This window comes from Scyliorhinus torazame, chromosome 10 (genome assembly GCF_047496885.1).
Source record: "Scyliorhinus torazame isolate Kashiwa2021f chromosome 10, sScyTor2.1, whole genome shotgun sequence".
In the NCBI taxonomy this organism is placed as follows: Eukaryota; Metazoa; Chordata; class Chondrichthyes; order Carcharhiniformes; family Scyliorhinidae; genus Scyliorhinus; species Scyliorhinus torazame.
In genome coordinates this window covers 138,217,285-138,233,917 of record NC_092716.1, presented here as the reverse complement: position 1 = coordinate 138,233,917, position 16,633 = coordinate 138,217,285, and the positions used below count along the sequence as shown (strand labels likewise).

At 46.7% G+C, this 16,633-nt stretch overlaps 1 protein-coding gene across 1 annotated transcript in view; it reads left to right on the top strand.

Annotated features, from left to right (window-relative positions):
• The window catches only part of LOC140430255 (mucin-6-like), a 58,138-nt gene that overhangs the window by 6,488 nt on the left and 35,017 nt on the right, over positions 1-16,633 (top strand). The gene's annotated exons all lie outside the window — the stretch shown is intronic.

Sequence of the window (16,633 nt, the reverse complement as noted above, 5' to 3'; positions counted from 1 at the left end):
ATGATAGCTCCGCCCTGATAGGCGGGGTATAAGAACCCGTGCCGCCCCAGCAGCCCTCATTCTGTACCTGAGCTGCTGGGGGAAACATCTAGCTTATTAAAGCCTTCAGTTGGACTACAACCTCGCTTTAGTGGTCATTGATCGTGCATCAATTTAATAAGCTAGTTTTTTTAAGAAGAAAGGATGGAGCTCCGAATCAAGCCGGAGTGTCTGCAACTTAGCCCCCACGCGGCGAACTCAGCGGCAATCTTTAAGCACTAGCTGGCGTGCTTTAAAGGGTATCTTGAGACGGCCAAAAACACATCCACGGGAGAGCAGAAACTGCACGTCCTACACTCAAGGGTGAGCCCGGAGATTTACACCCTCATCGAGGAAGCGGAAGACTTTGATGCAGCAATAGAGCTTCTAAAAGGACACTATATTTGCCCGGTAAACCAGGTCTACACCCGGCACCTGCTTGCAACAAGGTGACAAACCCCTGGGGAATCGCTGGAGGAATTCTACCGTGTTCTCCTGGTGTTGGGCAGAAGCTGCGGCTGCCCGCAAGTTTCGGCGAGCGAGCACACGGAACTCTTTCGTGGCAGGTATGCTAGCATCACAAATCCGCCAGCGCCAGTTACAAAAGGACACCCTGGATGTCAGGGAGGCACAGGCCCTTGCAGGCTCACTGGACGTGGCCTCCAGGAACGCCCGCGCTTACGTTCCCGACTGCGCGGTAGCCCCCTGGGCAGCGTGGAACCCCTCCGTGGCCGACCCCGCGACTTCCCCCATTCCCCCACAGGCCTGCGCTGCAAGGTGGCCTGGCAAACCCGAGTGGCCCCGCTGCTACTTTTGCGGGCAGGCAACGCACCCCCGCCAGCATCCACCTGCAAGGGATTCGGCAAAAGGGCCATTTCGTGGGGGTATGCCAGGCCCGAGACGTGGCTGCGGTCTCCAGCGGCGAGTGCGGACCGCAACCACAAACTTCTCCACGGGCCCCGTGCGGCCAGCGGTCGCTGCCACCCACATACCCCAGGGCCACGTGCAGATCCCGGGTGCCGCCACCTTGTTCAGCGGACGCCACGTTGGAAGGATGGGAGGCGCCATTTTGTGCACCCCCAGCCATATGCGACCAATGGGAGACGCCATCTTGGATGAACCCCCAGGACCCCAGCTCGGCTGACCACACACTGCCCGAACAGAACTGTCAACTGCTGCGATTGGCCTCGGTGACTCTGAATCAGTCGCGGCCTCGAACACTCTCAACCGCTACAACAAGCGTATTCATCAACGGGCACGAGGCGTCCTGCCTAATTGACTCTGGGAGCACGGAGAGCTTTATACACCCCGACACGGTAAGGCGCTGTCCTCTCCTCATCCACCCCGTTAATCAAAAAATCTCACTGTCCTCCGGTTCACACTCAGTGGACATAAAGGGGTTTTGTGTAGCAAACCTCACAGTCCAGGGAAGGGAGTTCAAAAATTTCCGTCTCTACGTCCTTCCCCACCTCTGCCCAGCTACACTCCTGGGTTTAGACTTCCAGTGTAACCTTCAAAGTCTGACCTTCCAATTCGGCGGCCCTATACCCCCCCCTTACTGTCTGTGAACTTGCGACCCTTAAGGTCGACGCGCTTTCCCTGTTTGCGAACCTCACCCCGGATTGCAAACCCATCGCCACCAGGAGTAGACGCTACAGTGCCCAGGACCGGATCTTTATTAGGTCAGAGGTCCAAAGGCTACTGTGGGAAGGGGTCATTGAAGCCAGTAACAGCCCCTGGAGAGCTCAAGTAGTGGTGGTAAAGACCGGGGAGAAGCAGAGGATGGTCATCGACTAAAGTCAGACCATCAACAGGTTTACGCAGCTGGATGCGTACCCTTTCCCCCGCATATCTGACCTGGTAAATAGGATCGCGCATTATAAGGTCTTCTCCACAGTGGATCTCAAGTCCGCCTACCACTAGTTCCCCATCCGCACTAGTGACCGCAAATACACTGCCTTCGAGGCAGATGGGCGGCTCTATCACTTCTTAAGGGTTCCCTTCGGTGTCATCAATGGGGTCTCGGTCTTCCAGCACGAGATGGACCGAATGGCTGACCGGTACAGTTTACGGGCAACATTCCCGTATCTCAATAATGTCACCATCTGCGGCCACGACCAGCAAGACCACGACACCAACCTCCGAAAATTTCTCCAGACCGCTAAAATCCTTAACCTCACATACAAGAAGGATAAATGCGTGTTTAGCACCGACCGTCCAGCCATCCTCAGCTACGTAGTGCGAAATGGAGTTATAGGCCCCGAACCTGAACGCATGCGCCCCCTTATGGAATCCCCCCTCCCTCACTGCTCCAAGGCCCTGAAACGCTGCCTAGGGTTTTTTAGCTACTACGCCCAGTGGGTCCCCACCTACGCGGACAAGGACCGTTCCCTGATTCAATCCACAGTTTTTCCCCTGTTGATACAGGCCCGCCAGGCCTTCAGCCGCATCAAAGCAGACATTGCAAAGGCCACGATGCACGCCATTGACGAGTCCCTCCCCTTCCAGGTCTAGAGAGATGCGTCCGACGGAGCTCTGGCGGCCACCCTCAACCAAGCGGGCAGACCCGTGGCCTTCTTCTCCCGTACCCGCCATGCTTCCAAAATCCGCCACTCCTCAGTCGAAAAGGAGGCCCAAGCCATAGTAGAAGCTGTGCGACATTGGAGGCATTACCTGGCCGGCAGGAAATTCACTCTCCTCACTGACCAACGGTCGGTGGCCTTCATGTTTGATAATGCACAGCGGGGCAAGATAAAAAATGACAAATCTTGCGGTGGAGGATCGAACTCTCCACCTACAACTACGAGACCTTGTATCGTCCCAGGAAGCTAAACAAGCCTCCTGACGCCCTGCCACCGCACAAGTGGACCGCCTCCAAGACCTCCACGAGGACCTCTGCCACCCAGGGGTCACTCGCATTTTCCATTTTGTCAAGACCCGCAACCTGCCCTCCTCCATCGAGGAGGTCAGGACAGCCACCAGGGACTGCCAAATCTGCGCTGAGTGCAAACCGCACTTCTACCAGCCAGAGAAAGCGTACCTGATAAAGGCTTCCCATCCCTTTGAACGCCTCAGCATGGACTTCAAAGGCTCCCTCCACCGACCGCAACACGTACTTCATGAACGTGATTGACGAGTACTCCCGGTTCCCATTCGCCATCCCCTGCCCCGACATGACCGCAACCAACGTCATCAAGGCCCTCCATAGCATCTTTGCACTGTTTGGGTTCTCCGCTTACATACATAGTGATAGGGGGTCCTCCTTTATGAGTGACGAACTGCGTCAATTCCTGCTCAGCAAGGGCATCGCCTCGAGCAGGATGACCAGTTACAACCCCCGGGGTAACGGACAGGTAGAGAGGGAGAACGGAACGGTCTTGAAGACCGTCCCACTGGCCCTACGGTCCAGGAACCTCCCAGTCTCCCGCTGGCAAGAAGTACTCCCAGATGCCCGCCACTCCATCCGGTCACTGCTTTGTACGACCACCAACCAGACACCTCACGAACATCTCCTTGTCTTCCCTAGGAAGTCCTCCTCTGGGACCTCGCTCCCGACGTGGCTGGCAGAACCCGGACCCATCCTGCTCCGAAAACACGTGCGGGCGCACAAGTCGGACCCGTTGGTCGCGAGGGTCCATCTGCTGCATGCTAACCCCGTCGCGTACCCCAACGGCTAACAAGTTAAGGTCCCCCTACGGGACCTGGCGCCCGCCGGAACCCCACGCACATTCCAGCCACCAGTCCCACCCTCCCCTCCACCGCAGCATCTTACAGGAGGATCGGTCCTTCCGCCGCCCCTGTCTAGGGGGCCCCCACCTTCCGCCGCCCCCGTCTAGGGGGCCCCCACCTACCGACGCCCCTCGCAGGCACTCCCTCCCCAGGTCAGCCGTTTTCCCCACCAGCGCCGTCTAGGGGTGACGAAGCTGCCATGGAGATCGAAGCCACGCTCCCGGAGTCACAGACGTCCGAACCTCCATCGGAGTCGCCACCGAGGCTCCGACGATCACAAAGGACGACCAGGGCCCCCGATCGACTGATTGCTTCATTTTAACTGTAATCTGTAAAGATAAACCATCAAATGTACATAGCTACCAGACTAGTAAACAGTTACTAAACACTGTAACGGAGGTATTACGGTTCCTCCATAACTAATTATACCATGTTGTTATGTTTTGTAGTTTCTGGCCACCATCCCCGCCGGACTCTTTTTTTTTACAGGGGTGAATGTGGTATTATAGGTATAACGGTACCTGATAGGCTAAAGCACCATTGGTGGAAACTGTATGCTTGCTATTGGTTAGACTGCATGATAGCTCCGTTCTGATAGGTCGGGTATACAAACCCGTGCCGCCCCAGCAGCCTCATTCTGTACCTGAGCTGCTGGGGGAAACATCTAGCTTATTAAAGCCTTCAGTTGGACTACAACCTCGCTTTAGTGGTCATTGATCGTGTATCAAGAAGTAGGAAGGGTCTGGACAGATTAGAGAGGAGGAAACTTCCCACAGGTGAAAGGGTCGAAAATAAAAGAATACAGATTTAAAGTAATTGTCAAAAGGATCAACTGCGGAATGAGAAATAAATTTTTACCGAACAAGTGTGTGTGGAGGAGGCAGGTTCAATCTAGCTATCCCAGAGGGAGTTAGATGATTATTTCAAAAGAAACAATCTGCAGGGTTAAATGGAGATGGCAGAAGGTGGGCACTGGGTGAAATGCTCATTTGGAATGCCCCTTCCTGCACTGTAAAAGTTCTGTGCTAAAGCACAAGAGGATGAAAGAGGTAACCTGCGAGGGAGCAGTGTGAGAGGGACGCAGAAGCTTCTGAACTTTAAAATAAGATGCTGTCTCTTTCCCTCTCTCGAATGCTGGCTGCCTGCCATTTCTGTGAGTCAACAGTGAAAACCATTACAAGCTGGAAGAATCCGAAAGCCGAGACTGGAGAAGAAACTAACTGGAAGACATCCGTCTGAAGCAAATCCTTTTACTTTCGTCATTATTTTACACTCCTCCTTCCCTTCTGTGTGTGCTTGTTCGGCTGTGTGTGGAGAGAGTGGGACGAGTAAAAAGAGGGGTGTGTGAAAGATTAGATAGTAGTTAACCAGTTGTATTTGTTGCCTATTTAAATATAGTTACTGTTAATAAAAAGTTGATTTTGATGTTTTGTGAATTTGGCTCGTGGGGCTGGAACTGACCATGCAATGGCGCAGGATATCGTAACATTCGCTGAAAATTTTCACCTGAGAGGGAGCAGAGTGGGAGGACAAAAGAATTAGTCTGAGAGAGAGCAGAATAAGAGGATAAAAGAGCTAGTTTGATAGAGAGCAGAGTCAAAGGAGAAAATACTTAATTTGAGAAGGACCAGTGTGAGAGGATAAAAGAGTACTCTGAGAGGGAGCAAGGTGAGAGGATAAAATATTTAGCCTGAGAGAGAGCAGAGTGAGAAGATAAAATACATACTTTCCGAGGGACAAGAGTGAGATGATAAAATAGTTAGTTGGAGAAGGAGCAATATAAAGGGATAAAAGTAAATCTGAGAGGGAGAAATATGAGAGGTTAAAAGAGTTACTTTCAGAGAGTGTAGAGTGAAAGGATAAAACAGTTTGAGAGGAAGCAGTGCGAGCGGATAAAATATGTAGTCTCAGAGGGAGCAGAGTGACTGGATAAAAGAGTTTGTTTCAGTGGGAGCAAAGTGTGAGATGATAAAAGAGTTAGTCTGAGAGGGAGCAGAATGAGAGGATTAAAGAGTTAGACTGAGAGAGAACAGAGTGAGAGGATAAAATTGTTAGACTGAGACGGAGCAGGGTGAGAGTTTAAAAGAGTTAGTCTGTGAGGAAGCAGAGTGAGAGAATAAAAGAGTTAGTCTGAGAGCGGGCAGTGTGCAACAATAAAAGAGATAGTCTGAGCTGGAGCAGTGGGAGAGGATAAAAGAGTTAGACTAAGAGTGAGCAGTGTTTCAGGATAAAAGAGCTACCCAGACACGGAGCAGTGTTAGAGGATAAAAGAGTTAGTCTGAGAGAGAGCAGAACGTGAGGATAAAAGAGGTAGTCAGAGAGTAAGCAGTGTTTGAGGATAAAAGAGCCAGCCTGACACGTAGCCGAGTGATAGGATAAAAAAGATAGTCTGAGAGAGGGCAGTGTGAGAGCATAAAAGAGATAGTATGAGAGCGGGCAGTGTGAGAGGATAAAAGAGTTAGTCTGAGATGGAGCAGTGGGAGAGGATAAAAGAGTTACTCTGAGCTGGAGCAGTGAAAGAGGATAAAAGAGTTAGTCTGCGATGGAGCAGTGGCGAGGGTAAAAGAATTAGTCAGAGAGGGAGCCGAATGTAAGGATAAAAGAGGTAGTATGAGAAAGAACAGACTGAGACAGAGCAGGGTGAGAGAATAAGGGAGTTAGTCTGAGAGCGGGTAGTGTGCGACGATAAAAGAATTAGTCTGAGATGGAGCAGTGTGAGACGATAAAAGAGTTAGACTGAGAGTGAGCAGTGCTGAGGATAAAAGAGCTAGCCTGACACTGAACAGGGTGTGAGGGTAAAAGAGTTAGTCTGTGAGGAAGCAGAGTGAGAGGATGAAAGTGTTAGTCTGAGAGCGGGCAGTGTGCGACGATAAAATAGTTAGTCTGAGATGGAGCAGTGGGAGAGGATCAAAGAGTTTGCCTGAGAGTGAGCACTGTGAGACGATAAAAGAGTTAGACTGAGAGAGAACAGAGTGAGAGGATAAAATAGTTAGACTGTGACGGAGCAGGGTGAGAGGATAAAAGAGTTAGTCAGAGAGTGAGCAGTGTTTGAGGATAAAAGAGCTATCCTGAAACGGAGCAGTGTGAGAGGATTAAATAATTAGTCTGAGAGACTCAGTGAGAGGATAAAATACATACTTTCAGAGAGACAAGAGTGAGATGATAAAATAGTTAGTCATAGAAAGAGCAATCTAATGGGGTAAAAGAGTATGTCTGAGAGGGAGCAATATGTACGGTTAAAAGAGTTACTTTGAGAGGGTGTAGAGTGAAAGGATAAAACAGTTTGAGAGGGATCAGTGTGAGAGGATAAAATATTTAGTCTCAAAGGGAGCAGAGTGACCGGATAAAAGATTTTGTTTGAGAGGGAGCAGAGAGTGAGATGAAAAAAGAGTTAGCCTGAGAGGAAACAGTGTGAGAGGATAAAAGAGTTATTCTGAGATGGAGCAGTCGAGAGGCTAAAAGAATTAATCTGAGAGGGAGCAGAATTAAAGGACGAAAGAGTTAGTCTGAGAGGAAGCAGTGTGAGAGGATAAAAGAGTTAGACAGTGACGGAGCATTGTGAGAGGACAAAAGAGTTAGACTGAGAGAGAACAGTGCTGAGGATAAAAGAGCTAGCCTGACACAGAACAGGGTGAGAGGGTAAAAGAGTTAGTCTGTGAGGAAGCAGAGTGAGAGGATGAAAGTGTTAGTCTGAGAGCGGGCAGTGTGCGATGATAAAAGAGTTAGTCTGAGATGGAGCAGTGGGAGAGGATCAAAGAGTTCGCCTGAGAGTGAGCAGCGTGAGACAATAAAAGAGTTAGACTGAGAGAGAACAGAGTGAGAGGATAAAATAGTTAGACTGTGACGGAGCAGGGTGAGAGGATAAAAGAGTTTGTCTGTGCGGAAGGTGAGTGAGAGGATAAAAGAGTTAGTCTGAGTGTAAGCAGTGTTTGAGGATAAAAGAGCTATCCTGAAACGGAGCAGTGTGAGAGGATTAAATATTTAGTCTGAGAGAGCTCAGTGAGAGGATAAAATAGATACTTTCAGAGAGACAAGTGTGAGATGATAAAATAATTAGTCATAGAAAGAGCAATCTAATGGGGTAAAAGAGTATGTCTGAGAGGGAGCAATATGTACAGTTAAACAAGTTACTTTCAGAGGGTGTAGAGTGAAAGGATAAAACAGTTTGAGAGGGATCAGTGTGAGAGGATAAAATATTTAGTCTCAGAGGGAGCAGAGTGACCGGATAAAAGATTTTGTTTGAGAGGGAGCAGAGAGTGAGATGAAAAAAGAGTTAGCCTGAGAGGGAGCAGTGTGAGAGGATAAAAGAGTTATTCTGAGATGGAGCAGTCGAGAGGCTAAAAGAATTAATCTGAGAGGGAGCAGAATGAGAGGATAAAAGAGTTAGTCTGAGAGGGAGCAGTGTGAGAGGGTAAAAGAGTTAGTCTGGCACAGAGTAGTGTCAGGCGATAAAAGAGGTAGTCTGAGAGGGACAGAATGTGAGGATAAAAGAGTTAGTCTGGGAGGGAGCAGAGTGAGATGATAAAAGAATGAGACTGAGAAAGAACAGAGTGAGTGGATAAAATAGTGAGACTGAGACGGAGCAGGGTGAGAGGAGAAAAGAGTTAGTCTGTGAGGAAGCAGAGTGAGAGGACAAAAGAGATGGTCTGAGAGTGGGCAGTGGGAGAGGATGAAAGAGTTAGTCTGAGAGTGAGCAGTGTGAGATGATAAAAGAGTTAGTCTGAGAGAGCAGTGTGAGACAGTAAAAGAGTTGGACTGACAGTGAGCAGTGTTTGAGGATAAAAGAGCTAGCCTGACACGGAGCAGGGTGAGAGGATAACAGACTTAGTCTGTGAAGAAGCAGAGTGAGAGGATAAAAAAGTTAGTCTGAGAGCGAGCAGTGTGCAACGATAAAAGAGTTAGTCTGAGATGGAGCAGTGGGAGAGAATGAAAGAGTTAGACTGAGAGTGCGCAGTGTGAGACGATAAATGAGCTAGACTGAAAGAGAACAGAGTCAGAGGATAAAATAGTTAGACTGTGACGGAACAGGGTGAGAGGATAAAAGAGTTATTCTGTGAGCAAGCAGAGTGAGAGGATAAAAGAGTTAGTCTGAGAGCGGGCAGTGTGCGACGATAAAAGAGTTAGTCTCCGATGGAGCAGTGGGAGAGGATAAAAGAGTTAGACTGAGAGTGAGCAGTGTTTGAGGATAAAAAAGCTAGCCTGACACGTAGCAGGATGAAAATCGCTTATTGTCACAAGTAGGCTTCAAATGAAGTTACTGTGAAAAGCCCCTAGTCGCCACATTCTGGCGCCTGTTTGGGAAGGCTGGTACGGGAATTGAAGCATGCTGCAGCCCTGCCTTGGTCTGCTTTCAAAGCCAGCAATTTAGCACTATGCTAAACCAGCCCCAATGAGAGGATTAGAGGATAAAAGAGTTAGCCTGAGAGAGAGCAGAATGTGAGGATAAAAGAGTTAGTCTGAGAGTGAGCAATGTTTGAGGATAAAAGGGCTAGCCTGACATGGAGCAGGGTGAGAGGATAAAATATTTAGTCTGAGAGAGCAGAGTGAGAGGATAAAATACATACTTTCAGAGGGACAAGAGTGAGATGATAAAATAGTTAGTCGAAGAAGAGCAATATAATGGGATAATAGGATAAGTCTGAGAGGGAGCAATGTGAGAGGATAAAAGAGTTACTTAAGAGGGTGGAGAGTGAACGATAAAATAGTTTCAGAGGGAGAAGAGTGAGAGGATAAAATATGTAGTCTCAGAGAGCAGAGTGAGAGATGAAAAAAGAGTTAGTCTGAGATGGAGCAGTGGCGAGGGTAAAATAATTAGTCTGCGAGGGAGCAGAATGAGAGGATATAAGAGTTGTCTGAGAGGGAGAAGTGTGAGAGGATAAAAGAGTTAGTCTGAAAAGGAGCATGGTGAGAGGATAAAAGAGGTAGTCTGAGAGGGAACAGAATGTGAGATAAAAGAGTTAGTCTGGGAGGGAGCAGAGTGAGATGATAATAGAGTTAGACTGACAAAGAACAGAGTGAGACGATAAAGTAGTTAGACTGAGAGGGAGCATGGTGAGAGGATAAAAGGGTTAGTCTGAGAGCGGGCAGTGTGCGACGACTTAAGAGTTAGTCTGAGATGGAGCAGTGGGAGAGAATGAAAGAGGTAGTCTGAGAGTGAGCAGTGTTTGAGGATAAAGGAGCCTGACACGGAGCAGGGTGAGAAAAAAAAGAGTTGGTCTGAGAGTGAGCTGTGTGAGAAGATAAAAGAGTGAGTCTGAGACGGAGCAGTGTGAGAGGGGACAAGAGCTAGACTGACACGGAGCAGGGTGAGAGGATAAAAGAGTTAGTCTGAGAGATAAGAGAATGTGAGGATAAAAGAGTTAATCTGAGAGTGAGCAGTGTTTGAGGATAAAAGAGCGAGCCTGACACGGAGCTGAGTGAGAGGATAAAAGAGTCAGTCTGAGAGGGAGTAGTGTGAGAGGATAAAATATTTAGTCTAAAATGGAGCAGAGTGAGGGAATAAAAGAGTTAGTCTGAAAGGGAGCAGTGTGAGAAATTAAAAGAGTTAGTCTGAGAGCGGGCAGAGTGCGTCGATAAAAGAGTTAGTCTGAGATAGAGCAGTGGGAGAGGATAAAAGACTTAGACTGAGAGTGAGCAGTGTTTGAGGATAAAAGAGCAAGCCTGACACGTAGCAGGTTGAGAGGATAAAAGAGTTAGTCTGGGAGGGAGCAGAGTGAGAGGATAAAAGACTTAGACTGAGAGAGAAGATAATGTGAGGATAAAAAAGGTAGTTTGAGAGTGAGCAGTGTTTGAGGATAAATGAGCTAGCCTCACACGGTGCAGTGTGAGAGGATAAAAGAGTTAGTCTGAGAGTAAGCAGTGTTTGAGGGTAAAATACATACTTTCTGAGGGACAAGAGTGAGATGATAAAATAGTTAGTCGCAGAAGAGCAATATAATGGGATAAAAGGATAAGTCTGAGAGGGAGCAATATGAGAGGTTAAAAGGGTTACTTTCAGAGGGTGTAGAGTGAAAGGTAAAATAGTTTCACAGGGAGCAGAGAGAGAGGATAAAATATGAGGTCTCAGAGGGAGTAGAGTGAGAGATGAAAAAAGAGTTAGTGTGAGATGGAGCAGTGGAGAGTGTAAAAGAATTAGTCTGAGAGGGCGCAGAATGAGAGGATATAAGAGTTAGTCTGAGAGGGAGCAGTGTGAGAGGATAAAAGAGGGAGTCAGGGGGAGTAGAATGTGAGGATAAAAGAGTTCGTCTGGGAGGGAGCAGACTGAGATGATAAAAGAGTTAGTCTGAGAAAGAACACAGTGAGAGGATAAAATAGTTAGACTGAGACGGAGCATGGTGAGAGGATAAAAGAGTTATTCTGAGAGCGGGCAGTGCGCGATGATATAAGAGTTAGTCTGAGATGGAGCAGTGGGAGAGAATGAAAGAGGTAGTCTGAGAGTGAGTAGTGTTTGAGGATAAAAGAGCTAGCCTGACACAGAGCAGCGTAAGAGGATAAAAGAGTTAATCTGAGATGGAGCATTGTGAAAGATAAAATAATTTGTCTTGAGTCAGTGCAGAGGGGAAGGGTAAAAGAGTTTCACTGAGAGGGTGCAGTGTGAGAGAATAAAAGTGGGCTAAACAGCTGGCTTGTAATGCAGAACAACGCCAGCAGCGCGGGTTCAATTACCGTACCGGCCTCCACGAACAGGCGCCGGAATGTGACGACGAGGGGCTTTTCACAGTAACTTCACTGTGACAACTGTGACACTGTGTCACTACTTGTGACAATAAACAATTATTGTCATTATTATTATTATTAAGAGTTAGTCTGAGAGGAAACAGTGTTTGAGGATAAAAGAGCTAGCCTGACATGGAGAAGGGTGAGAGGATAAAAGTGTTATTCTGAGAGGGAGCAGGAGAGGATAAAAGAGTTCGTCTAAAAGGGAGCAGCGTAAGAGAATAAAAGAGTTAGTCTGAAAGGGTGCAGATTATGAGTATAAAAGAGTTCATCTGAGAGGGAGCAATATGAGAAGATAAAAGAGTTAGTTTGAGAGGGTGAAGAGTAAGAGGATGAAATAGTTTGAGAGAGAGCAGGACAAAGGGATAAAAGTGTTATTTTGAGAGGGAGCTGACTGAGAGGATAAAATATCTGGTCTGAGACGATGGAGATTGTGAGGATAAAACAGTTAGCCTGATTGGGAGAAGTGTGAGAAGATAAAAGATTTAGATTGAGAGGGAGCAGAGTGAGAGGATGAAAGTGTCCGACTGAGAGGGAGTAGTGTGAGAGGATAAAATACTTCATCTAAGGTGGAGCAGTGTGAGAGAATAAAAGTGTAGTCTGAAAGGGAGCAATGTCAGAGAATTCAAGTGTTAGTCTGAAAGGGAGCTGAGTGAGAGGGTAAAAGAGTTAGTCTGGAAGGGAGGAGTATGAAAGGATAAAAGCGTTTCTCTGAGCCGAAGCAGGGGGAGAGGATAAAAGAGTTAGTCTGAGAATGAGCAGTGTTTGAGGATCAAGCAGTTAGTCTGAGAGAGCAGGTGAGAGGATAAAAGAGTTAGTCTGGCAGCGAGCAGAGTGAGAGGATAAAGAGTTAGACTGAGAGAGAATAGTGTGAGAGGATTAAAGAGTTAGTCTGAGAGTGAACAATGTGAGACGATAAAAGAGTTAGTCTGAGACGGAGCAGTGTGAGAGGATAAAGGTGTTAGTTTAAGAGTGAACAGTGTTGTTTGAGGATAAAAGAGCTAGCCTAACACAGAGCAGGGTGAGATGAAAAAAGAGTTAAGTCAGAGAGGGATCAGAAGAGAGGATAAAAGCACTAGTCTGAGAAGGAGCACGGTATGAGAATAAAAGAGGAAGTCTGAGAGGGAGCAGAATGTGAGGATAAAAGAGGCTTAGAGGGAGCAATATGAGAGTATAAAAGAGTTAGTTTGAGACAGAGCAGAGTGAGTAGATAAAAGAGTTAATCTGAGATGGAGCATTGTGAGAGATGAAACAATTTGGCTGAGGGGGAGCAGTGTGAAAGAATAAAAGAGTTTGTCTGAGAGGGAACAGTGTTTGAAGATAAAAGAGGTAGCCTGACACGGAACAGGATGAGAGGGTAAAAGTGTTAGTTTGAGAGGGAGCAGAAGGAGAGGATAAAAGATTTTGACTCGGGAAGCACGGTGGCGCAGTGGGTTAGCCCTGCTGCCTCACAGTGCCGAGGTCCCAGGTTCGGTCCCAGCTCTGCGTCACTGTCCATGTGGCGTTTGCACATTCTCCCCATGCTTGCGTAGGTTTCGCCCTCACAACCCAAAGATGTGCAGGCTAGGTGGATTGGCCACGCTAAATTGCCCCTCAATTGGAAAAAATGAATTGGGTACTCTAATTTAAAGAAAAAAGATTTTGTCTGAGAGGAATCAGTGTAAGAGGATAAAAGAGTGAGTCTGAAAAGGTGCAGAATGTGAGTATAAAAGCATTCGTCGAAGAGGGAGCATTATGAGTGGATAAAAGTGTTAGTTTGAAAGGGTGAAGAGTGAGAGGATGAAATAGTTTGAGAGAGCAGAACAAAGAGATAAAATAGTTAATTTGAGGGGGAGCAGTCTGAGCATAAAATAATAATAATCTTTATTGTCACAAATAGGCTTACATTAACACTGCAATGAAGTTACTGTGAAAATCTTCTCGTCGCCACATTCCGGCTCCTGTATGGGTACACAGAGGGAGAACTCAGAATGTCCAAATTACCTAACAGCTTGTCTTTCAGGACTTGTGGGAGGAAACCGGAGCACCCAGAAGAAACTCACGCAGACACGGAGATAACGTGCAGACTCCACACAGACAGTGGCCCAAGCCGGGAATCAAACCTGGGACCCTGGAGCTGTGAAGCAGCAGTGCTACCCACTGTGCTATAATGCTGCCCATTTACCCTGAGATCGTGCAGATTGAGTGAATAAAAGAGTTAGTCTGAGGCTGAGCAGGGTGAGAGGATGAAACAATTAGTCTGAGCAGGAGTAGTGTGAGGTGATAAAATAGTTAGACTGAAATGGAGCAGGGTGAGACGATAAAAGAGTTAGTCTGAGAGGGAGCAGAATGTGAGGATAAAAGAGTTAGTCTGAGAGGGAGTAGAATGTGAGGATAAAAGAGTTAGTCTGAGAGGGAGCAGAATGTGAGGATAAAAGAGTTAGTCTGAGAGGTGAGCAGTGTTTGAGGGTAAACGAGCGAGCATGGCACGGAGCAGCGTGAGATAATAAAAGAGTTAGTCTCAGAGGGATCAGAGTGAGAAGTTAAAAGAGTGGATAAAAAGATAGCCTGAGAGAGCAGGTGTGAGGATAAAAGAAACAGTCTGAGAGGGAGTAGTATGAGAGGATAAAATAGTTAGTCTAAAATGGAGCAGGTGAGAGAATAAAACAGTTAGTCTGAAAGGGAACAGTGTGAGAAGTTAAAAGAGTTAGTCTGAGAGAGCTGGTGAGACGATAAAATAATTAGTCTGAGAGCGAGTCGTGTGAGAGGATAAAATAGTTAGTCTAAAATGGAGCAGGAGAGAGAATAAAAGAGTTAGTCTGAAAGGGAGCAGTGGGAGAGGATATATGTGTTAGTCTGAGAGAGCAGTATGAGAGGACAAAAGAGTTAGTCTGAGAGTGAGCAGTGTTTGAGGATAAAAGCATGAATCTGAGAGGGTAAAATAGTTAGTTTGAGAGGGAGAGACTGAGAGGATAAAATATTTAGTCTGAGCTGATGCAGATTGAGAGGATAAAAAGATGAAAGAAATAACCTGACATGGAACAGGGTGAGAGGATAAAAGAGTTAGTCTGGGAGCGAGCAGAGTGAGAGGATAAAAGGGTTAGACTGAGAGAGAATAAAGTGAGAGGATCAAAGAGTTAGTCTGAGAATGAGCAGTGTGAGATGATAAAAGAGTTAGCCTGACACAGAGCAGTGTGAGAGGAAGAATGAGTTAGTCTGAGAGGGAACAGTCTTTGATGATAAAATAGCCACCCTGACACGGAGCAGGGTGAGAGGATACAAGAGTTAATTTGAGAGGCAGCAGAAGGAGAGGATAAAATAGTTAGTCTAATAGGGAGCAGTGTAAGAGGATAAAAGAGTTAGTCTGAAAGGGAGCAGAAGGTGAGTATAAAAGAGTTAGTCTGAGAGGGAGCAATATGAGAGGATAAAAGAGTTAGCCTGGGACAGAGCAGGGTGAGAGGATTAAAGAGGTGACTTGAGACGCAGAAGTGTGCGAGGATAAAAGATTTCGTCTGAGAGGGATCAGTGAATGTGAGGATAAAAGAGGTAGCTTGAGGGGGAGCACGGTGAGTGGATTAAAGAGTTATTTTGAGAGGGAGCGGTGTGAAAGAGAAGTGAGTTAGTTTGAGAGGGAGCAGAATGAGAGGATAAAATATTCAGTCGGAGAGGGAGTAGAGTGAGAAGATCAAAGAGTTAGTCTGAGAGTGAGCAGTGTGAAAGGATAAATGAGTTCGCCTCCGAGGGAGCAGTGTGAGAGGATAAAATATTTAGCCTAAGAGGGAGCAGAGTGAGAGGTTCAAAGAGTTAGTCTGAAAGGGAGCAGAGTGAGAGTTTAAAAAACTTAGTCTCAGAGAGAGCAGGTGAGAAGAAAAAAAAAGCATGCCTGAAAGGGAGCAGGGTGAGATGTTAAAAGTGTTTGAGAGAGAGCAGTGTGAGAGGATAATAGTGTTTGCCTGAGACTGAGATGGGTAAGAGGATAAAACAGCTAGTCTGAGAGGTAAAAGTTTGATAGGATAAAAGAGAGGGGGCAGAATGAGATGATAAAAGAGTTAATCTGAGGGTAGCAGCGTGTTGGGGTAAAATAGCCTCAGTGAGTGCTGGTGTGAGGATAAAATAGTTAGCCTGAGTTAGAGCATTTTGAAGCATAAAACAGTTAATTTGAGAGTGAGCAGTGTGAGATGATAAAAGAGATAGCCTGAGAGAATGCTGGGTGAGTCGATAAAAGAATTAGTCTGAGAGGGAGTAATGTTTGAGGATAGAATCTTTAGTTTGAGAAGGTGCAGTGTGAGAGGTTAAAAGAGTTTGGCTGAGACAAAGATGGTGAGAAGAAGAAAAAAGTACGCCTGAAAGGGGGCAGGGTGAGAAGATAAAAGAGTCTGAGAGTGTGCAATGTGAGAGGATAAAAGAGTTAGTCTGAGACGGAGCAGTGTGAGAGGATAAAAGAGTTAGCCTGAGAGTGAACAGGGTGAGAGGATGAAAGAGTTAATCTGCAAGGGAGCAGAATGTGAGTACAAAAGAGTTAGTCTGAGAGGGAGCAATATGAAAGGATAAAAGAGTTAGTTTCAGAGTGAGTAGTGTGAGAGGATGAAATACTGAGCCTAAAATGGAACAAGGTGTCAGAATAAAAGAGCTAGTCTGAAAGGGAACAGTGTTTGAGGATAAATGAGCCACCTGACACGGAGCAGGATGAGCGGATACAAGAGTTAGTTTGAGAGGCAGCAGAAGGAGAGGATAAAATAGTTTGTCTGAGAGGGAGCAGTGTAAGAGGATAAAAGAGTTAGTCTAAAAGGGAGCAGTGTAAGAGGATAAAAAAGGGAGTCTGAAAGGGAGCAGAATGTGAGTATAAAAAAGTTAGTCTGAGAGGGAGCAATATGAGAGGATAAAAGAGTTAGTTTGAGAGGGAGTAGTGTGAGAGGATGAAATACTTAGCCTAAGATGGAGCAAGCTGACAGAATAAAAGAGTTAGTCTGAAAGGGAGCAGCGTGAGAGGATAAAAGAGATAGTCTGAAAGGAGCAGAGTGAGAGGATAAAAGAGTTATTCCGAAAGGGAGGAATGTGAGAGGATAAAAGTGTTTCTTTGAGAGGGGCCAATATGAAAAGGTAAAAGAGTTTGCTTGAGAGGGTGCAGAGTGAGAGGATGAAATAATTTGAGAGGGAGCAGAATGTGAAGTGAGGGCATCTTGTCATGATT